This window comes from Arachis duranensis, chromosome 1 (genome assembly GCF_000817695.3).
Source record: "Arachis duranensis cultivar V14167 chromosome 1, aradu.V14167.gnm2.J7QH, whole genome shotgun sequence".
Classification (NCBI taxonomy): Eukaryota; Viridiplantae; Streptophyta; class Magnoliopsida; order Fabales; family Fabaceae; genus Arachis; species Arachis duranensis.
The window spans coordinates 24,292,533-24,317,756 of NC_029772.3; the positions used below are offsets into that span (position 1 = coordinate 24,292,533).

At 33.6% G+C, this 25,224-nt stretch overlaps 1 long non-coding RNA gene across 1 annotated transcript; it reads right to left on the minus strand.

The window, feature by feature from the left end:
• Positions 1 to 13,546: 13,546 nt before the first annotated feature.
• On the minus strand, positions 13,547 to 14,803 carry LOC127741151 (uncharacterized). Its single transcript, XR_008002113.1, has 7 exons — positions 14,712 to 14,803; positions 14,518 to 14,587; positions 14,245 to 14,315; positions 14,068 to 14,128; positions 13,911 to 13,982; positions 13,725 to 13,778; positions 13,547 to 13,616 (listed from the first exon to the last, which is right to left on the minus strand). It is a non-coding gene; the product is annotated as an uncharacterized LOC127741151 (long non-coding RNA).
• Positions 14,804 to 25,224: the final 10,421 nt, after the last annotated feature.

Below are 25,224 nucleotides of genomic sequence, written 5' to 3' on the forward strand. Positions count from 1 at the left end.
ATTTGTTCTATTTTTTTTTAAATTTTAGTATGTTGTTCTTGGTGTAGAAATGAACATTAGGATATACCTTACTAGTTGTATTGCATTCTCTTTTGCCTAATTTGGGATATCCACTTTTGTGGAGGGTTTATATTGATTCTATTATTTTTGATGATGTATTTTGTTGGTTGTTGAGATGCCCTAGTGTCACTAGGAAGACTGTTTGTGTACCCATTATTCTGATAGTGGAAGATTTTACTGGACTAGGTCCCGTGGGTTTTTTATCCCTCTTTTGGGAGTTTTTTCACATTAAAATTCTGGTGTCTGATTATTTAATTTCTGTCATTATATTTGTTTCTTGGAGTATCTTTTGTATTGCCTATTTAATCGCACAGGTTGTGAAAAAATTATTTTTGGTGCTTCCGCAGTTAGATAGGCTCTTGTTTAAACTTTTGTTGAGTTTTCCCAATAAAGTGGTATCAGAGCTCTGGTTGTTTATCTCTGTGCTGATTAAATGGAGAAAAATATTCATTGGCCAAATATGGTCAAATTGAATTCCCAAAATTATTCAATTTGAAAAACCCTCATGGAAGATATGTTGTATAGCAAGGACTTGTATGATCCTGTGGAGAGGGATAAATCCAAAGGTACTAAATCCGATGCTAAATGGAAGAAGCTCTGATCTTGAATGGAAGAAGTTGAATTGGAATGCAGTTGTTTTGATTAGGCAATGGCTTGATCTTAGCGTGTATCCACATGTTGACACCGAAACGAATGCCGAGAAGATGTGGAACAAATTGAAAGAGTTATATAAGAGAAAGAATGTGCAAAAAAAAAGCATTCTTGATTAGGAAGCTGGTTAATATGAAGTATATTGAAGGTAAATCAATGTTGGAGCACTTGAGCATTTCTCCGGAGACGGTGAACCAACTGACAAATAATGAAATCACTTTGAATGATGAGTTGCAAGTCTTGTTGTTGTTGAGCTCTTTGCCTGATAGTTGGGAAGTTCTGGTTGTGACACTGACTAACTCAGCTCCAAATGAAAAGTTGACGTTAACAATGGTTAAAGAGAGTATGTTGAATGAGGAAGCTAGAAGAAGAGAGCGAGGTTTGACTAATGCCTCCTCCTAGTCAGAAGCACTTGTTTCAGAGTCACGGGGAAGAAGTCAAAGTAGAAAATCTCACAGTTATGACAAGTCAGAGATTTGAAGCAAGTCAAGAGGAAAGTCCAAGCCAAGAAAGGAGTTCATTTGTCACCATTATGGCAAGTCAGGGTATATCAAAAGGTATTGTAGGTTCTTGAAAAGAGAACAATCAAGGGAAAGAAACAAAGACAAAGGTAAAGATAGTGATAAAGAAACTGCTACTATTCTTTATGAAGATATTCTTATCACATATGATGAAAATTATGTGAATCTTATCTGTGATGATTCCACTTGGATTATGAATTCTGGTGCCTCATGTCATGTCACTCTGAAGCATGAATTTTTCATTTCTTATACTGCTGGAAATTTTGGCAAGATCAAATTGGGAGATAAAAGAGTGTGTAATATCATTGGTATAGGTGATATGTGGCTTAAAACCAACATGCATGGCATGTAAGTTGTAGTTGAAGAATGTTAGGCATGCACAAGATATACGGTTCAATCTCATTTCAGTGAAGGCATTTGATTAAGAGGGGTATTGTACTTCCTTTGATAGTGCAAAATGTAAGATTACCAAAATGGCTCTCATTGTTTCTAAAGAAGACAACACTCTCACTACTCTCTATCGGTTGCAAGTAAATTTGTGCAAAGAAGAGATGAATGTAGCTTATGATTCCTCTTCTGATTTGTGGCATATACGTCTTGGTCACTTGAGCGAGAAAGGACTAAGCGTCTTAGCCAAGCACTCACTTCCTGTGAAAGGTATAACTTTAAATACTTGTATTAATTATTTTGTAGGAAAACATGCTAGAGTATCATTTCATAATTCTGGACCTCATAGGAGATCACATGTTCTAGATTTAGTTCACACTGATATTTTTACTATGGACGCTAAGACACTAGGTGGTGCATCATACTTTGTTACTTTTATTGATGATTATTTTCAAAGAGTATGGGCTTTTGTTTTGAAATCTAAAGACCAGGTGCTCAGTATCTTCAAACACTTTCATGAAAGTGTTGAAAGAGAAACAGGAAGGAAATTGTAATGTGTTCGAGCAGATAATGGTGGTGAATACAGAGGTCCATTTGAAGAGTATTGTAAAGGACATGGGATCAAGCTTGAGAAGACGATTCCTAAGACTCCTCAACATAATGGAGTTGCAGAGAGAATGAATCGCTCTACCAATGATAGAGTCAGATGTATGCTCTCTCATGCAAAGTTGTCTAAATCCTTTTGGGGTGAAGCGATAAGGACTGCAGTAGATCTGATCAGCATTTCTCCTTCAGTTCCACTAAATGGTGATGTTCCAGAGAAAGTTTAGAGAGGGAAAGATGTCTCCTATGGTCACTTGCGAGCGTTTGGCTGCAGAGCTTTTGTTCACATTCCAAGAGATGAAAGTTCTAAACTCGATGAAAAGTCAAAACAGTGCATCTTCATGGGTTATGGTCACGAAGACTTTGGTTACAGATCATGGGATCCGGTGAGTAAGAAGATAATTAGAAGCCGAGATGTGATTTTTCTTGAAGACCAAACTATTGAAGACCTTGAGAAGACAGATAAGCCTACAATAACTGTTAGACGTTCTGTTGATGATGAACCTAGTCCTTCCACTAGACCTCCTGTTGATGGGAAAGATGTACAAGTTGATAATGATGGTGATGATTTACATGATGAACCTACACCTCAACCTGAGGTGCCAGATGTTGAAGTTCCACCTGAACCACCAGTTGAGCCTGAATTGAGAAGATCTACTAGAGAGTATCATCTTTTTTAGAAATACTCTCCTCATGAGTATGTGATGAATACTAAGACTGGGGAGCCAGAGAGCTACCAGGGTGCTATGTCTGATGAGCATAAGGAAGATTGGTTGAAGGCCATACAAGAAGAAATAAAATCCTTGCATGAGAATCATACGTTTGAATTGGTGATGCTACCGAAGGGTAAGAGAGCATTCAAGAATAAATGGGTGTTCAAATTGAAAGCCGATGAAAATGTCTCACGGCCAAGGTACAAAGCTCGATTGGTTGTGAAAGGCATTGAGCAAAAGAAAGGTATTGATTTTGAGGAGATTTTCTCTCCAGTTGTGAAGATGTCCTTTATTCGAGTTGTGCTTGGATTGGCGACTAGCTTGAATCTAGAGGTTGAGCAGCTTGATGTGAAGATTGTATTCCTTCACGGTGACATAGATAAAGAAATTTATATGGAGCAACCAGAGGGTTTCGAGGTTAAAGGAAAGGAGCACCTTGTATGTAAGTTGAAGAAGAGCTTATATGGGCTGAAACAAGCGCCAAGGCAGTGGTACACAAAGTTTGATTCCTTCATGGAAGGTCATGGGTATAGTAAGACTTCTTCTGATCATTGTGTGTATGTTAAGAAATTCTCTGATGGTGATTTTATAATTCCCTTGCTTTTATGTTGATGACATGTTGATTGTTGGTCATGACACTAAGAAGATTGAAAATCTTAAGAAAGACTTGAACAGATCCTTTGCTATGAAGGATTTGGGTCCTGCAAAGAAAATCCTTGGCATGAGGATCACTCGTGACAGGAAGAATGGAAAACTATGGTTGTCACAGCAGAAGTACATTGAGAAGGTTTTAGAGAGGTTTAGCGTGAGGAATTTCAAACCTGTTAGTACTCTATTTGCTAGTCATTTCAAGCTGAGTTCGCAGCAATGTCCTACAAGTGAGAAAGAGAAAGAAGAAATGAAGAAGATTCTATATGTATTTACAGTTGGCAGTTTGATGTATGCTATGGCTTGCACCAGGCCGGATATTGCTCATGCTATTGGAGTTGTTAGTCGGTTTCTCTCTAATCCTAGAACGGAACATTGGCAAGCAGTGAAGTGGATTCTCAGATACCTTAATGGTACTTCCAGACTTTGTTTATACTTTGGGAGTGGCCAACCTATGTTAGATGGTTACACAGATGCGGATATGGCTGGGGATCTTGATTCAAGGAATTCTACTTCTGGTTATATGATGACTTTTGCAAGGGGAGCTGTGTCGTGGCAATCTTGACTTCAGAAATGTGTTGATTTGTCTACTATAGAGGTAGAATATATTACTGTTGTTGAACCTTCTAAGGAACTCTTGTGGATGAAGAAGTTTCTACAAGAGTTAGGCATCAATCAAGAGAAGTATGTGTTATTTTGTGACAGTCAGAGTTCTATCCATCTTAGCAAGCATTCGACGTTTCATTTCAGATCAAAGCACTGATGAGCGGATATTTTATACGCTTTTTGGGAGTAATTTCATGTAGATTTTAGCATGTTTCAGTTAGTTTTTAGTAGAATCATATTAGTTTTTAGGCAAAAATCATATTTCTGGACTTTACTATGAGTGTGTGTATTTTTCTGTGATTTCAGGTATTTTCTGGCTGAAATTGAGGGAGTTGAGCAAAAATCTGACTTAGGCTGAAAAAGGACTGCTGATGCTGTTGGATCCTGACCTTCTTGCACTCGAAATGGATTTTCTGGAGCTACAGGAGTCCAATTGGCGCGCTCTCAACGGCGTTGGAAAGTAGACATCCAGGGCTTTCCAGCAATATATAATAGTCCATACTTTGCGCGAAGATAGACGACGTAACTTGGCGTTGAACGCCAAGTTCATGCTGCTGTCTGGAGTTAAACGCTAGAAAAACGTCATGATCCGGAGTTGAACGCCCAAAACACGTTATAACTTGGAGTTCAACTCCAAGAAAGGTCTCAACTCGTGGATAGCCTTAGTCCCAGCCCCAGCACACACTAAGTGGGCCCCAGAAGTGGATTTCTGCACCAATTATCTTAGTTTATTCATATTCTGTAAACCTAGGTTACTAGTTTACTATTTAAACAGCTTTTAGAGACTTATCTTGTACCTGATGACATTTTCAGATCTGAATTACATACTTTTTGACGGCATGAGTCTCTAAACTCCATTGTTGGGGTTGAGGAGCTCTGCAGCGTCTCAATGAATTAATGCAATTGTTTATACTTCACTCAAACGTGTGTATGGTCCGATCTAAGATGTTTATTCGCGCTTAACTGTGAAAGAGGTGATGATCCGTGACACTCATCACCTCCCTCAACCTATGAACGTGTGTCTGACAAACACCTCCGTTCTACATCAGACTGAATGAACTTCTCTTAGCTTCCAACCTGATTGAGAACCGACAGATGATTAGCCGTGCTGTGACAGAGCATAGGAACGTTTTCACTGAGAGGATGGGAAGTAGCCACTGACAATGGTGACACCCTACATACAGCTTGCCGTAGACGTGCTTTACAAACAATTGAGTTAAATATTACATTGCAGAAATTCAGAGGACAAAGCATCTCCAAAACTCCAACATACTTCCCATTACTGCACAACAAGTAACAATTTGATTCTCTCTTATTCTTCTTACAATTAAATCCAAATAACCTTATTGGCCTCCTGACTAAGATTGATAAAATAAACATTAATTTCTTCAAACCAATAATCTCCGTGGGATCGACCCTTACTCACGTAAGGTATTACTTGGACGACCCAGTGCACTTGCTGGTTAGTTGTGCGAATTACAAATTCGTGCACCAAGCACATAGAGATGAGATATCATTAGATACGTCAAGGGCTTGAGATGAAGTCATATACACTTGAGAAGATCCATACTGATGATAATGGTTCAGATATGATGACTAAAAGTTTACCTGCATTGAAGTTTGATTCCTGCAAAGAGAAGGCGGGCTTGGTGGAGCAGCCTATCCCCACTTGAATTGGTGAGGGGGAGATTTGTTGGTGGGTCCCCAACCTTAAGTGGGGCCCACACAACCTTTAAAATAAAAATAAATAAATAAATAAATAAAGTGGCAAAAGCCACGCTGAGAGGGAGAGAGATTTTGAAACCCTCACATTTTGAAACAAAAGATACAGAGAGAGTGAGGAGAGTTACTGCCCCGAAGATAAGAAGAATTCGGGGGGAGAGGGGCAGAGCAATGCCATTTTAATCCGATTGAACTGATAAATTTGTTCCATTTCTTATGAAATTTTAGTATGTTATTTCTGGTGTAGAGATGAACATTAGGATATAATTTGCTAGTTGTATTGTCTTCTCTTTTGCTTGATTTAAGATACCTAATTTTATGGAGGGTTTATGTTGATTCCATCAGTTTTGATGATGTATTTTGTTGATTGTTGAGATGCCTTAGTGTCACTAGAAAGATTGTTTGTGTACCCATTATTCTGATAGTGGAAGGTTTTACTAGACTAGGTCTTGTGGGTTTTTTGTCCCTCTTTTGGGGGTTTTTCCACGTTAAACTTCTGGTGTCTGATTATTTAATTTCTTCCATTATATTTGCTGCTTGGAGTATCTTTGGTATTGTCTATTTAATCACACAGATTGTGGAAAAATTATTTTTAATGCGTCCGTTGTTAGACAGGTTCTTGTTTGAACCTTTGTTGAGTTTTCCCAACAAATACTTGGTTCTTCCTCTCGTATCTATCTAATCAGCAATTATAATTTTAAGTAACCTAAAAATCCCATATGATGTTTCACTTCGGATTTTAAGTATAAATTACTCCTTCTTTCCCATCTTTATTTGGTTGTTATCCGTTGTTTACGAACAAATTTGACTTTCTTTTCTCCCTCAACTTTTGCACCTTTTCTTTTCCTCGATCTCTTGCTGACCCTTTTATTTAATTTCTTTATAATGTTTCCATACAAAGCTTAAATCTATGCATTGTAATACTATTTATCATAGTTCTGAAAATCAAACCGGACCGACCAATTCAACTGAATTAACCGAAAACCGGTCATGAGTGTGGTTTGGTAGCCTAAAAAACAGTGCAGCAAAAAATTGGGCAAAAAATCGGTCAAACCGACAATTAACCGATAAACCGGCGAAATTGGTCGATTTTTTAGAGGTCTTCCGGTTTGGACACTCCCTTCCAAACGTCGCCGTTTTGACCTTTAAAAAAACCTAAATTTTCTAATTTCTACCAGACGCAGCCCAGTTCCCCCAGCCTCAGTGTCCCACTCATCTCATCTCCTCTCTCAAAATTGAAAGAACAAAGAATGAAAGAAAAGATTCGAAGAACTCTAGCGGCGTAGCCCCCACCCCTATAGCCCCCACAACCCCGCAGAACCCACAGCCACTGCATTTCCTCTACTCTATTCGAGCGCTCTTTCTTTCTCTCTCTCTCTCTGTTTTCGCCGTGTCACGCCGTCTCTTCTGTCGTCGCCGTCACTCTCCTTCCTCTTCGCCGCCGATAAGCATTGTGTCCCTTTTCTCCTCTGTGGCCCTGTGTCCCTTTACTCCAACTAATAATTGTGTTGCTGGTTTTACTGTGGAGTTTTGTTACTTATAATTGAGCTCCCTCTGAATTATTTTTTATTTTGCTAATTTTAGTACTTCATATGTTATATTAGTCGGTTTCTGTCAACTTCATCGTCTAGCCTTCTGTGCTTTCCTGCGGGTTTTGAGTTCTTGGGTTTTTTTTTCAATTAATTTTTTATTCAGTGAGAAATTTAGGGCAGATTTGGGTTCATAACTTCAGATGCAGAGTTTTTGTTTTGAGTTCTTCTTCTACTTTTCAAATATTTTTATTTTGTTAATTATATGGATTAATCATTTTGTAATTATGAATTTTACCGAATATAAATTTGATAAAAGTTCAATTTTGGGACTCTGGTTTTTAAATTTTGCTATATAAGTTCAATTGTGCTCTATTGAATTCTGCTATATTGAATTTTGGTGAATTAACTGTATGAAATGCTGAATTTAATTATATTGAATGTTGTATGAATTGTATGAATTGATATAATCATCTGGATTCTAAATTATCATTCTGAATTTTGCTATAGTTTAATCACTTCATTGCCGTATCATCTGAAATTATCAAATTTAAATTTTATCTAATTTTGGTGCATTTTATGTGCTTGATTTTTGTTATATTGTGTTGGTGGTGAAAGTATTTGAAAGTGATGTTTCTGAATCTGCCAGGAGGATATTTCTCATCAATCTCCACTTGAAGATTGTAGAGAGAATGGTGAATGTGAAGATAGGAATGGAATGGCTCTTGATGAACCCATGCAACACAGCAGAAGAGCAGGTCAAGAGTAATGAAAAATGTAACAGGGCAGGGGAGTCAATGAGTAATGCAGATAGAAAAATTCACAGGGAACTGAAGCCACCAAGAACTTTAGAGGTTATAGATTGCCTTCTAAGTTTGTGTTCCATTTACATAATTCATTTGGTATAGGCATAATCAACATTGTATATTTAATAGCTATTGGATAATTTCCTCTTCAATGCATTATGGAACTCATATTGTGTTTAATGTGTTTTTATACTAAATTTTTAATAATTTTATTTAATATTTAATTAAATCGGTTGAACTCTAGTTAAATCTTAGTTGAACTAATAAATTAGTAAACCAGTCACTTCACTGGTTTATTAACAAGTTCAATTCTCACAACCTTGTTATTTGTTCTAAAAATTTAAACTAATAATAACATACATTAATAATTATATTTTTCATTTGTCTTGTTATATGAATTTTTTTTGCTTTCTCTAAATCTGTATAGATTTTTTATTTTAAAATTATATTTTTGACAAGTTAATAAAAATCTAATTCTATATGTTTATAGTAATAAAACTCTTATTATATTATAAAATTATTTATCCCAGCAACTTAAAATAATACATAAAAAAAATACACGAATAATTATACATATTTTTAACAATATAAGCTTTTGAAAGTTTACAGGTTAAAAATTTTCGTCGTTTGGCCCCGGGAAAAAATAAGAAAAAAAGTTAAAATAACATATTATTAAAGGCATGCATGGAGCATTATTATTGTTGATCATATAATTAATGATTAAAAAGATAGGAGTGAAAAAGATACATTAGAGGAACGAAGAAATTTCATATATAAAGCAGGTAGAATAGAACGAAGATTAGGGAAGGGTTGACTTTGTCATCTTCATGAAGATATATCACGATTACTTTACCTATGTGTGTACGGAAGGAAAGGGTATGCGACCCCAAGGCAATAGGAATCTCAAACACCTTTTTTATTTTCATAAGAAAAATACAGACAAACAATGAGAATATTAAATAAGGTGAATAATAAATATGTCGAATGTTCAATTCAATAAGTACGTAGATAATTATGTTATTGGATGATTATTTTTTTTATTCGATTTACTCATGCACAGTTAATAGTGACTGAATATGCAATTCACTAGGTGTGCAGATGGTTATCCTAATGTTAAGATTTAGGAGATAATTTAAAAGTTGAGTATTTTTTTTATTTTACTGGGTCAGTTCTAGAACTCATTATTCATACTGTTTACAAAAATTATTGTTTATCTAACAAAACTGTTTTCGTAATTTTTTCTTTTGATTTTTTTAAGCAATAATACTAAAAATTATTAGCAAAATTTATTATTTTTTGAAAGCAGTGAGTTAATAATATTTAAAAGTATTTATTAAAATTATAATATTAAATTATTGAACTAAAGAGTTAAATAATTGACTAGAAATACTTACCAATATAAATTAAAATTAATGATTGTTAATTTTTTTTTAAAATCTATTATTATTGCTATTGTTTTTTGTGAGGCTTTTTTCCTGGTCCAAAAGTACGGCGTTATTGTACGACAGCGAGGAATAGGAATGGAATGCATGAAAGTTTTGGAAAGAAGCGTGGTGGCTAGGTCAAGCATGGAGTGGTTGATATAAATTTTTTTTTTATGTGTCATTTTAGTTTAAAATCGTTACAAAATCACTTTAAAAGCGAGTCAATCAATTAGGTTGCTTTAGATATCAATTCCTTATAAGAAATCACTTTTCCTTTAGATTTATTCTGTGAATTAGAAATTTGAAAGGAAAGAAAATACTTGTATAATATTAAAATTTAAACTTTTATACTTCAAATAATTTAATGTCATCCCTTTTGCTCTCTGCTGATCTCTCCAAAATTTTAATTTGCGAGCAACCTTTTTGTTGAAGTATATTGGCTGACATGAAATTACTCACAAAAAAATTAAGTTGTTAAGAAAAAATATTTTATGACACTGGATTCTAAATCTTAACCTTTTGGTCATCATAAAAACTCTTTTAAAGTACAAGTTCTTTGTTTTATATTTGGTGAATAAAAAATATCATCTACTTATACTTACATTTTTTTTTAAGTTAGCTTGTATTTATTAAAAGTAAAAAGTTAATCTAATGTCATATATTAATATATATCCAAATTTATTTTTATATTTTTATTTATTATTGTCTTTTTAAATTTTTAAAATTATTTTACTAAATATAATTGTTGTTGTTTATACTTATTAAAAATTATTTTTAATCTAATTTATTAAATATAGACATTATAATTTTTAGAAAACTATTTTTTAAAAATCTAATTTTAATAAATTATTTTTAAAAAATAAAAGTTTTATCAACCTGACTCCGAAACCAAAGTTACAACTGTTAGGAAGCAAAATAGCTAGTCCGTTAAGTTGCCTATCAAACCAAGTTTGGTTTTATGAATTATATCCATTTGTAACTTATGCTCATTGTAAAGTTGCTAGATTGAATCAGACCATTATTTCTTTCATCTTTAATAATAATGTTAATAACTTACCTCGTTATTCAACTGTCGTAGGTTATATAACAGCCTTTCTTAACGCGTACTAGCTCCAGTCCAATTTCTACAGTCTCTTGTATTATTCCTCGTTTGACTTCATATAGTTTCTAATAATGATTTTGATATTATTTATGATATATAAATAATAACAATAATACTAATATTTATATACCCCATTCGGTTGCAACAATGACCTAACACCAACACCACTCTTCCTCTTGCAATAAGGCTATGAAAGAAACTTTAAAACCAACTTAACTAATCGAGTAGTCAGCTTATTCGCCTATTTAAATAAATATTAAATTCAAATTTTATCTTATATATATTAATTTAGTGACCAACAATAGACTTTTAAATGAAGTTCAGATCTACGACAAATTAATTTTTAATTTGTCGAATTAAAAGATACTGTCAACAAAAAAATTTATACCAAATAATTTTTTTAAGAGAAGTTTTATCTACATAATCGGACAAATATCTACAACTAACATTTCTTGTCTATTATCTTCTCTTGATAATATCTCAAGTATGAAAAACAGAAACTAAACTTTGTTCCATTAATTCCTTCCACCACCTTTCCGACAACTCATTAAATAAAAAATAAATAAATTAACATGCAAATTAATTTCTCTAGGTAGAAACAAATTCATCAAAAATCCAAAACGGACAATGAACAATATATAGTAAAGTATTGATTAAAAGAAAATATTATCCAAAGTACCACAACCCTTGTTTTCGTTTGAGGACGAAACATTCATTTTTTATTTATTCAATTTATAGGGGAAAACTTAGAAGCAACATTATTTGGTGGACTAATTACCACTTGAGATATAATTGGCGTGCATCTATTGAGATTATCATTTGAAAATCACTATCCTTGCTCGTTGTTCATCGTGATGAATAGCAAATATTTTTAATCGCTGTCCTTTAAAGTTTTGACCATAAGCAAGCTAAAACAGTAAATCCAGCTCGGTTGTTGAGTGGAATGGAATACTAGAATGACGAAACTGTGACCTGTTATTTACATCATCATTAACTTCCAATTCCAACTAATAAGGACAATAATAGAATAGATCGAGTAATGCCCGAAATCAACCTGATAAAACTTTTAACCGAAAAATTTAAATTTTAACAAATTTTAAGATTTAAGAACTAGACTTTAGAATTTAAAAAAGATTGCACTATTTATTTTTTTTAGAACTTATTAATATTTATCTAAAGTATTGACTACTATTGATAAAAAAAATATTAATTCTTAATATTGCTCTATTAAATATAATTGATATGCGGATTATTAACCAATCAAATGCAAATAATGTTCTTGACGGTTGCAAATAATTAAAGTAGTTCGAAATCTAATATTTGAAAGTGAAACCTACTTTAGTTTCATGTGCATAAAAAATCTTTATTTTGTCTGGATAAAGAAGAAAGAATTTCTAGAGTTAACTAATAAAACAAAATTTTACTTGAAAAAATTAATATAAAGAACACTTTTCAAAATTTTAAAATGTTACGAATATTGTAACGATTCAATTTTTAGTATAATATGTTCATACCAAAATATTAAATGTTACTAACTTAAAACTACATTGGCAATATTATTAATAATATCAAGTCTATAAATGAGTTAACGAAACTCGATTTTTATTAAAAAAAAAATTTTTAAAGATAATTTGCAAATAAAAAGAAATGTGAGATTGCACAAACTAAAAAGATAAACAGATACATACACAAATAGGATAATACAGGATAATATACAACTTAAAATATGTACATATATACAACTCAAAACATCTCCGGAGTCTGGTCCATATAGGAAGCCCCTAATTTGACGCCCAAATTAGTCTAGTCTTCTAACCTGATCTCTCGAAAAACAAAAGTGAGAGTCTAAGACAAAAGAAATAATAAACCGGAGAGCTGCCAAAAGAAGATGCTGATGATGCTACCTAATCGCTGTCAGAAGTCAAGTCACAACTAGAAAATGGATTAATACAGACAGATTTACAGACAGATTTAGTCTTTATTACAGACAGATTTTTGGTTACCGACGAAATTACCGACGGATTTTGTCCCTCTGTAAAAGCCCCGTCGGAAATTATTTACCGACGGATTTTTTTTCCGTCGGAAAATTACCGACGAATTTTTACTAGTTACCGACGGATTTTCCCTCTGTAAATTCTCCCTCCATTTTCCGAAGGCGACGAACTTTCCGACGGATTTTCCGTCTGTAATTACAGACGGAATTTCAGACGGATTTTCTGTCTGTAATTACAGACAAATTTTCAGACAGATTTTCCGTCTATAATTACAGACGGATTTTCAGACAGATTTTCCATCTGTAATTATAGACTTACAGACGGATTTTCAGACAGATTTTCCGTCTGTAATTACAGACGAATTTTTCGACAGATTTTCTGTCTGTAATTTAAACTTTGGAAAGACAGAAAATCCGTCTGTAAATACGTCAGTAAGGTAAAATAATTTTTTTTATTTTTCTAATTACAAAATAAGCTTGTTTTCATACAAAATAAATATAAATTTAATAAAAAATTTTTTATCTAATTTATATTCGAATATTTATAATATTTCAAAAAATAAACAAACTCATCGTATTATCAAACTAAAAGAAAAATACTATAAACAAGCAAGTCAATATAATTCAAAACATAAACAAAATGTATTGATCATCAACTATAATAATAAATAACAACCATACATCAAAGTGTGTTGATACATCAACTATAATTCAAAACATAAACTCAATGTATTGTTCAACTATACTAAGTTATGCAAATAACAAGACTATATAACTGTCTTCAAAATCTTGTGAGCTTGTTTCATCAAGTGAACATAGGGGATCACAGTTCCAGATTCAGTTGGTAAGTCCTGAAAACATTTATATCATTAGAAATAAAAGTGATTATTGAATTTACTGCAACCCCAGAATCAAAATTAAAATTTTGCATTTTATGATAAACACTTATTAGTTATTACCTGCTAACACTAAACCAACACTCTTAAGAGCATCATCGGATCCCGAAGCCATTACTGGAAAAAAGACAAGATTTGAGTTACTCAGTTCATAAATGATGAGAGAAATTTCAAAAAAAGTAAAACACACACATGGCAATCAATATATAGACACACACACACACATGGCAAAAAAAAGTAAAACATTACGAGCATAACACCACTGCCATCTGCAACTTTACAACCAGATAGCAGAATAGGGTTCTTAGAATTCTTTTCAACCTGCAAAAAGGAAAATGATTATCAAACTTAAGAAATGAGACAAGTAATTTTTCTTATTCAGCACATAATGGAAAAAAACACTTACAATATTGCTCTCCCCAGTCATATTAGATTGAGATCTCAACTCTTCTACCTCCTCCAATTACCTTCTCATGCAGAGATAAAATTTAAAGATTGAAAAAAAAAATATATAAATATGATAAGGAGGATGCTATAATAATAATAGTAATAATAAAGAAGTACAGAGAAGCAAAAATCAAACCTCCAAATGAATGTTTCTCTTCTCCTCATTTAGGTCCCGAAACTGAAGAGACTGCTTATAATCACTTATAGCTACAAAAGGAAGTGGAGAAAGAAAGAGAGTGATGCGCACTTCAAACGATAATATTACTACAGATGTAACTATTGTGATAAGTGATAACCTCCATAATATATAACAAAGTTATATAAAAAAATCAAGTTGAGAAACAGAATCATAGAACATGTTTGAATGCTTTATTAGAAACTTTACAAAGACAAAATATTGGCATAGTACCTGTAACAACAATAACCAGAATAACTGCAAAAGCAATGCTTCCACCATCATACCATCCTTCCTTAATACCCTGAAATATAAAATTAATTCTTCTATGGATGAAAACCTATTTGGCTATTTCTCAACATTTAAAAACATATTCCTAATCAACCTATTTCTCAACATTTAAAATTTACTCTACCACATTTTCTCACCTCAGATTTTATCCCCAGTACTAATGAAGCTGTAGCAGCTACGATTGAAATAATCAAGGTCAGATCCTTGCAAGCATCCCAAACAAACATCTATTATAGACAACATAAACAAAGACATCAGCCCAATAAACAAGAATTTTTGTATCTTTTGATAAAAGAAGAATATCACTGAGACGAAGAAAAGATTAGAAATGTACTTAAGGAAAATAAAGCATAGATGCAACATAAGAATGTAAAAACATGGCTACATAAGAATGAGTAAAAAAAATTAATATGATGATGAAGATGAAGAGTTTAACTGAATGTCAATTAATAGGAAGAATAATTAATTAAAATCCATTTAATGTCTGATAGATGAGCAATTATAAAGAGAACCAGCCAAGGAACCAAACTTTGATGACTTGAACATGCCCTCTAATCTTTCTCAGCACTTGCTCCTTTTCTTCTTCTTTCTTCAGGTCCAAGGTGTAGCGAAATCGGCGAGAAGCGTTAAGCACAAGCGCTGCTTGCTAAAAAAAAGAAGAGAATTTTTGTCTAGTCATTAGAAAAGCACTAACCTCCAGAAAATGAAAACTAATACATAGCCTAAAAGCAGCAAAAAACAGAATAATCAAATAGAACTCCTTTTGAATCCTTTTTGGGCATGGCTTTACATTGGTTTTGATATACAGAACAAGTTCTCTCATAATTATGCACATGCCCAAAAAGAACCAAATCAACCTGGTTCAATTCAATCCAAGAATAAATATATAAAGTGAACAAAAAATTTAAGGGTCTATATAGTCTATGGAACTTGATTTACTAACTACGAACCTTATTGGCTAATAGCAATGGCCCACAGTTGCAACAAAATTCTTGTCAGCAGATGAATGATCTGAGGTATACATTGGCCTATGTCTGTAAACATTTAAAAATATTATGATCAATGAATATATATACTGTGAAATTGAATAAGCCTATGATTTAAACTAAACTAAACCAAACTCACCCCATGAATATTAGCCATGGAGTTTTTTGTCTATTAACTGAAGCCATGTCCTTTTTCATCCATGCATACTACAAAAAATAGTGCAGTTAAATTACATGTATTAAAAAACTTATAATATTAAACCATAGATATGAACATGATAAGAAAAAGGTTAAAGTATATTTTTGTCCTTGAAGTTTTTGAAAAATTTTAAAAATATCCTTTAATGTTTAATTTGTTTTAATTTATTCTCTTATGCTTTAAATATGAAAAAAGCTTCTCTGAATTTACCTGCTCAGAATTTTGTGACCAATCATGCTCGGTTGATATAACAGTGAAATGAACACTTGCTTGTTCAATAGAGTGATGTTGGCATTGGAAAATATGTTTCATATGCTACTCCACATTCCCCACCAGAATCAGGAGTGATGTATACTGAACCAGAATTCACATAATCCCTGAGTATATAATAAAGTATATTATAAACCATAAGCCTAGTAATTAATGATAACATCACTACTTTAATTCCATTAATGATTATGATATAATGATAATAATAATAACAATAATATTACCTCTCATGGTTCCCAATTGCTGTCATATAAGAAACTCTGGAAGCTACTGGATTAATAAGGCTAAGGAAGAAATCCCATTCTACTAGAAAACCAGTGGCATAGCTTATGTCTCCAATGTGGAACATTGAATCTACATTCTCAGATTTAACTTCTTCATCTATAGCTGAAATAACTGAAAGTGCTCCTGGCTATGAATGAAAAATGAAGTAAAAAATTAGTATTATCCATCTTCTTCTCTCTTTTTTTTATTTTTTATTTTTATCAATAACATATATCAGACCTGGAAATCCGTCCATCTTATAGAATTCAAATCCACCAGTCATAATTGAATCCCATATCTGGAAACTCAAATCATCCCTTATCCCTTATCCCATATATAGTTTTTTGTTCCTAAATCTACAAACAAATTTATGCACACCATTAACAAGAAATGGATGCAAGGAATGGATGTACACAAAGGAATGGAGGCACACCACAATGAACTCTAGCAAAACCTTGCTGAATTCCACTCAATTAACATTATCAGATACACTCTAAAGTTTATTGAACAAAATATAAAAAATCTGCCAATTCAAATGCAATGGTTATTCGCATCAGTCACCATCCAACAATTAGATTTTGAATTAACTAAAAAGTAAGAAAATAAAAATCAGAGTGACAAAAAAGAAAAACAAAGCATACTGCTGGGGATCTTCACTCGACCATAGATGGTGTAACCTTCAGCGGACCTGAAAAAAAAACAAAGTAGGATTAAAATCGATCCACATAACATAATTCTAAACCAGAGAGAACAAACGGAAAATTAGGGTTAAGGGACGAGAATTAGGGTTAAGAAAAATAGGGAAGGGACAGGGTTAGGGTTAGGGATAATGAAATCGGAACAGAATCACAATGGAAGGGTTAGGGCTAGGGACAAGAAGGAGGCGGAGGCCTACCTGAACTAACAGCGATGAGAGAAGACGATGACAAACCTCCGGCGAGGAGAGAAGAAGCAGCGCGAGAGCAGCGGCAGAGGGAGCTCGTAAGACAAGAGCACGGCTGAGAGAGCTCGTGTGACGACGAAAGGAGCAAACGCATTGAGAGCGGCAGTGGAAGGAGCTCGTGCGACGCGAGCCGCGGCGGCGGCGGTGACGGCAACAGCGGAGGACGCCACATCTTCAATGGAGCTTCAATGGAGAGAGAGAGAGAGAAGGTATGGGAGTAATTCACGTGAAAAAAAGTGAACTGAAGTACTCGGGAGTAAAGTGACTCATCTCCTTATTTTAATATATTACCGACGGAAAATTTAAATTACAGACGAAAAAATCCGTCTGTAATAATTTAATAAAAGACAGCATTTTGTCTATTTAATTACAGACAGATTTTCCATCTGTAATTATTTCTCACTGAAAAAAATTAATTTTTCCGACGGAATTATCGACAGATTCTTTTTTCCGTCTGTAATTTATACTAATCCATTTTTTTTGTTTTCCGACAAAAAATCCCTCTAAAATTCCCTCTGTATTTCAGTGGGATAAAATCTGTCGGAAATATCCGTCTGTAATAACTAGTTTTCTAGTAGTGAGTCCACGATCTCTACATCCATCTCAGGATCCTCATCATCCTCAGAAGTCATATCTACATTCTCTATCTACTTGATGTCCTCGTCGTTAGAAATAACGATAACCTTTGATGTACTCTAGGGAGTATCCTCATTGTTGTTATCTGCGAAAACTATACCACTAAAAGAAATTTGCTCAACTGTTGAGGGCTGACCAGAAGCTGCGGCGAAAGTCCCGATAGGCTCTATGGTGAAAGGGTCAGAGGAACGAGTAGAAAGAGACTCTATCGACATATCCAAACCTACTAGAGGAGACTCAAGGATGTAGTCATCGACGATGAGATCAGACTTAGGCACCGCCTGACCATCCTGCTGTGCTAAAATAGGACCTCCATGCATGTGATCAAAAGGATGATGGAGAGAATCAGGATGTAACCAAGATAGCAGAAAAGCATACGGTGCATCAGGATCAAAGAGAGGTGAAGCTAGCAAGTGCTGAAAGGGATTATCTCTAACTATGTACTTACGGATTCGAGGCTCTGCGGCCACCACATAAAAGTTGCGAAGGATATGTTTCTTGTACACATAAGGCTGCTTGAGCTCATACAAAATGACACCCATCTCCATCTGAAGGGGGGTAGGAAGATAGTGGGTAAGAATTAGGGAGTTCTTAGTAGGGTCGGGGTGAAACAAGTTGATTTGCTTTTCATATAACAGCCATGTGTCCCAAATCAAACCGACCACAACAAAAGAATATAGGCAAACAACAAACAAAAGCAAATAGCAACATAACATACAACTACAAGAACGAATTCAAAACATACAAGAGATATGCGCAAACAAGTATGATGCATATCTAGCCCTAGTGCAGGTAATGAGCTCATCCGCTAATTTTTGACTCGTGCCTGACGTTACATCCGACATTGTCTCTCGTTGCCATCGCTTCGGGGTATAGTGCCCGGTACACTCTTGGGTTATAGCGTCCGCACGCTCTTGGGCTATAGCACCCGTACTGCTCCCATGATTAAATGACAGTCACACTCTCGGGCTATAGCGCCTCTACCCAAGGGCGGAGCTAGATAAAATATTAGAGGGGGCCAAAAATATTTACACAATAAAATAAGACTAGACAAATCTCTGAATAAATCGATGACAAAAGAGTCATTGGTGTAGCACTTCCAACTACAATTATCTCATCACATAATCAAATACCTTTCAAGATATAATAATTCATTAGCCAGAATTCCACAATTTCTCTAAAATAATCAACTGAAACAGAGCGGATCATGAGATTTAACTTTAGAATCACTTTTACAAATATCTCAGAGTTATGCTTAAATTCTATAAATATTTTAAAAATACATAAATATGTCCACTGGACTAAAATACATAAATATGCTTAAACTTTGAAAAATGGCATATTCTACAAGTTACTTTAATTAAATTGACATACTTTAAAATTACTCTAAATAACTTTGAACTTCTATAAAAGAGACACAGTCTTTACTGGTTACTTTATAAATTATTTAAAATATTGTACAAATTTTCAAATATCCAAAACTTCATTAAAATAAGTAAATTGGACACGGTTCTATTTTTTTTAAATAAAATCTTTTTTGTTCAATTAGAGTTGTATTTTTCTCCCGTCTTCCACTTTAAACCCTTTATTGCAAACCAATCATTTTTCCTCAAAAACCAAACTCTTTTAATTTCAATAAACTTCATATATTTTAAAATAAATATATATTATTTTTTTATTCATTAATTTTTTTCAAAATCCAAGCCTCTACTCCTTTTTACTTGAAATATCCGTTCAAAATATTCGTTTTAGTTATATTTAGTTCCAAATCAATTCCGGCCAACAAAACTCAGTAACATACTATTATATAACTCAAATTTCAGCCAAATACTCAACAACAACATCTCAGTTCTTGGTTTCTCAACATGGCCGAATCACAACAATAATTTCAATAGCAATTCAGCTAGAATTTTAATAGCCAACAATCACAAATTTGAATAACGGACATCAACAGACAACATTCCAATCACGTATATCAATTGATTCATAATTTTAACCGATTGAAGAGTCAAACCCTACCTCTGTGAAGCACAAAACACACACAAGATATCGGAGGAGGTTTCTGATTGGTCAAACAGAATGAAAACATCAAAAACTCGGTGGTTCTTCTCCTTCCTTCGTTCGGCCGAAAACGTCACCGTGTAGAGAAGGAAGATACAGTCACTTCTACTGGATCATAATTTTTGTGAGGGTCACGGATCTCAATAAATCAAGCTTAAAAAGTCAGAAATCGACTAAAATCCTCCATTTTCTCTCCATGCATGCCTCGGCTGTTCCTTGAGGAAAGAGAGAGAATTTTGTGCTTGTATATAGCTTGATTAGTGACTAAGTGTCACTTAATCAAGGGGGAGGAGGCATGTGTCATGACAGGTGGCGCATTAAGTGCTGCGTGTCGCAATTTTTAAATCGTTAAGTCAGCAAGGTTAATTTTTAAATATCTTGGAAGGTAATTAAGGTAATTGGACATGATAAAAAATCAATTAATTATCTCAAGTGGTGGTAATTAATTAAAATAAGGATTGAGTAAATTATTAATGTAAATGACATTAGTAAAGCCGAACTTTTACAATCTTTCGGGCCCAATATTAAGTGATCGTCCTTCGTCAGATAATAAAATTAAATAATAACATAATATTAATATTACATTATTATTCATTTTATTTAAGAATCACAAAAAAAGTTATCATAGACGTTATGTGAACAAAACGTAAAACTCACATATGCAAATCTATCGCAAAAACCAGAATGTCACAAACATACAATGAAAAGAATCTTCATAGAATTTTAAAGGTTTCAATCAAAATGAAGAACTTAATAAAGTACAAAAGAGACAAAATTAACTTTGCAATAAAAGCAAAGTGCATTAATGTAAAGTATAAAATTTGTAAAGAACGATAAAGAAGAAGATGGAAGAAAACCTACAGAAAACAGACTCAAGACAATATCTCAAAAAGTCAATGGGATGTGAGAGTTTATGTGAGTGTGTTTCTATAGAGAATTTTCAATCCCTTGTTCATATCTCACCACTCTATTTATAGGCATCACCAATCCCATACTATCATGTGTTGGTCTCAACGAGAACTCATAAATAATCGATTCCGTCAAATGCATGCTCGATAACCATCCTAGACATTGTTCATCCACTTTCAAAACTAATTTGAATCTTGTTCGAAGGGATCACCAATCTATGCCTATTGATCGAATACCTCGCTTATTAAAGAGAACTTTATCGACTAACAAATTGCCCCCTAAGATCATCAAACTCATCGAGATTTTGTTTCTAGATAGGATGATCAATCCTACACAACCATCAATCAAATTTCCCTTTCACTTCCCAAGTAACTGCCACAATCATTATGACTCCATTAAATGCATTCACGTCCTTCCACGTTCCATCTGTCTTTTTGTGCTTCTCACATTTCTCAAATTTTCAACTCCAAAGACACGCATATGAAAGTCCAATATTTCTTTTCATCTTCCACTCTAATCTTTCATTTCCAAAAAAAATCTTTGTTCCTCTCCAAAGAAACATCTCTACCGTTATTGCTATTGCCGCCATTGCCATCTTTCAACTTTCAAACTTCATAGTGCTTTCATCTACCGTTTAAAACCAAATATTTTCTACATCATTTTTGTTAACTACTTTTTTTCTTCTTCTTTTAAACTCTGCTCTTTTACATTCTCTTAATTATTCATAAAGGAAAAAGAATTTATTTTATTTTCAGTGAATTGGTAGTTATAGGTTCTTCTAAAGAAAACACCTTGTTAGGATGCAGAAAAACCATCTTCCATTCATCTCCAATATCACTAATTACCTAATTATCGGTAGTTTTACCACATTTTCATATAGGGTTTTTCTTACACTGTTCATATTATGATGGTGGAAGGATTACAACTTTCTATGTTTGTTTGACTAATTTTAATCCCAATTTGCAGGAATGACATCTCCTTCATCTTCCAAACATTCCCCTACCAAAAGCAAAGGCAAATGACAAATCAAGGAATCCACTGAATAGCCCAAATTGGCCATTTTTTCCAAAGATTTCGACATTGTCATTGAAGACCCGATCGATACTATTAATGATGAGGAGATTTTGTTATCATTTTCCATCGAGGACGAATTACATTATTTTCTAAGTCCCTTGAATTTTCTAAAACAGGCAAGAAGCATTTCCCATTATTACTTCCCATGTAATGAAGTGCAAGATATTCTAATCAAGAACGACTTGTTTGTTACCCCTTTCGTTGATCATGCTTGACCTTTCTGTAACACCCAAAGATTTCCTTCAAGAATGGAAACTTCCTTGTGTGGTATAAATGAATGGAGCCCTACAAGAAACACGCTTGACATTGTCGAGGAATCTATGATCTCCTCAGGCTTTCTCAATTTGACCTTTCAATATATCACTGAATGATTAGGGTCATGCTATGTATTTGGAGTAAAACCACAAAATTTTCATCTTCCATGTGGAATAGTTGGCCCTACTCTTTCCAACGTGGATGCTATTACTGGGCTTTCTCCAAGTGCGACTGTAACTACTTCTGACCTACGCCCTGAAAAGGAATATGATATCAACTTCAAAAGCTCTTATGAGGAGTTCATTAGAAATAATATAGGCAAAAAGAAAGCCCGATTATTGATGACAAGCATGTAGTGTTTCTTTACTATTGGCTTAATGATATAACCTTCTGCTCGAGGAGTGTTACCATGCAAAAATTATACATTCCCTTAGCAGCTCTCATTCATGAAAACAAACACAAATTTTGTTTGGCTAAACTTCTTCTAGAAAATCTCTATCCTGAATTGGGTCAAATGGTCAATAGTCTTTGAAACAAGTCTTCGATTAGTGTCGGAAGACTTCTCTTGCTAGTAAAACTCTGGTTGAATTCAGTGTTCGAAAGAGACATGAAGCATGATGATGAGGCTCCTTCTAACATACGAAACATTGAAGGACTTACCTAATCACCTTGAAGCCTAACTTTTCCTCCTCTGGTTCAACCAATGAATTCTTTTGGAAAACTTTTTCAAAGCTCTGCTTAGCCTCATCCTTCCAAAATGATGACCTTAATTTTTCTCCATTGTCGATCGCAAGTATTGACCCACATGGTTTTGATGACCCATAGTATGTAAATATGAAGTTGAGAAGTCACAACATCAAAATGATAACATACAGTCTAATTTTGTTGCCATTCAAGTGTTATCAACAGGCATTCCCCAATACATAAAGGATAAATATTGAATCACTCTTTATACCGCTCATTATATTGCAAGACAAATAGACTTTTCTCAAGCTCTTCCAGCTCCTTTCCTAAGCAATTTACCTCCTCTTTGTCAACTTAACTTCGACCAAAAAAAAGGAAGTTGACAGATTCTTGAGAATAATAAAAAGTGTTGAGGTTACTATGAGCCTCTCCCTTTCATACGAAGTAGTTATGTGAATAAGTCCTTTGTCGATTAGTGGATTGCTTATTACTCTCACTATGATCAATCTTTGTACTATATCTTTAAAAGCTTAATTAAAACCTTGCCTGAGTCATCTGAACAACTTTCATCGAAGCATCCACGACCGACCAAACTATCAAAAGTATCATTCACTACTACGTGACCGATTGAGGTAACTTTCCATCTTGAATGTTATTCCCTTTTCATTATAACTTTCATTATGCACTCATATATACTTACACATGTATATACTTTTCACAAATCTAGCTAGAAGTCAACTCAGAGTAATTCTTCAACTCATGAAGTAACTAGAAAATCTACCACTTCTCCCCCAAAAAGGTCTCCTGTCGATTTAAATGAATCCTTTACAAGCCTGAGTAGTTCTAGTTCTGATGACAAATCATCAAGTTCTTTGCAATCATCATGCTCTAAGAAGGCTAAAGTATCTCAAATACAATTTTTTCTTTTTCATCATCATTATTTATTTATTTGTTATGTTATTATATATATTTTTTAATTGTCTATTGATTTAATACACCAGGTCGAGATTCACTCAAAAGATCCTCTTTCGATTTTGATAGTAATTATAGTTGAAACAAAACCTTCTTCCTAAAAACAAAATAGAATCCTACCCCATCTTCATTGAGTGGGCATATATTATCCCATTATCCAAGTGAGAAAAAAGAATTAGATCAAATTGTTGAAAGAGAATTTGTTCAAAATAGTAAATTCAAAGAAGGCTCGGCATAAAAAATTGTGATTGAAAAAGAACTTGCTCATAAGAAAAGTGTTGTCGATCTTACAACTCCTCCATTTTCTCTTATAAAAGTTATTCCAACAATGGAGCATGATAAAGCAAGAGTCCCTACTTTTCAAGATAATTCACAAGTTAATGCAACATAAGATTCTGTCAACAAAATTGCCTCCACCAAAGGATCTAAACTAAACAAAACTTCCAGCCCAAAAGAGGCTGATCTAGAAGAACTTTTTTCTACAATATTAAAGCTATCACATAAGATAGAAGAAAACACAATGTTTTTATCGACAAATCAACCATTTGAAATCGAGTTTCCAAAGTTCTTGACCCCAAATGCTTTAGAAGGTCTGAATATTCTCCTTCATCTTGTGAATAATTGCTTTCGGCCATGCTAAGCTCATCTCTATAATATAAAGTGTCTATCAAGTTTGTTGAACAAGTGAAAAAATTTGAGAAGATTGCCAATACTTTATTCATTTTTCATAACAAACTCGAGGACTACAAGAAGAACAGAGCAGGAGCGAAGTAAAATCTGCACAATTTGAGAATTCTTTCATAGAGAAACAAAAAATTTATAATAAATATAAGGTGCATGTCACTCATGCTGCAAATGCGCTCGAAGAAGGAATATGGAATTGAGCAATTGAACCCTCACCCAAATGTGTTTATTCTCTTATCGCTATAGTGCATATGGTTAAATCACTCAATTTTCTTCTAATCTTGCTTTCCAAAACTTGTTCTTCTAACAATCAGCAAATATTTAATGCATGTATACAAATATCATGAAGACTTTAGAGAGTTGTAATGGGATTAGGGTAAAGGTAAGAATGTATTTGGTCAAGTATATTTCACTTTTCACACACATCCATACATTCTTAATTAAATCACATCACAAATGCACTTATTACTCCTAAGAATGCCATATGGGACAATATTTATTTCTTTCAAAATTCTTTTTCTCTCTTTTTTTATACACAATTTTTTGTTTTCTTTCTTTTTTCTGAATAAATGTATATACTTTCAAAATTTAATGTATGTATGTGTTTGTTTAATTCCAAAATTTTCAATCAATACACTCTTTTTCCCCACCAATGCTTTTCTTTTTTTCCTAAACTTAAAAGATTCAATATCCACTAGTCTAAGATAATCAAA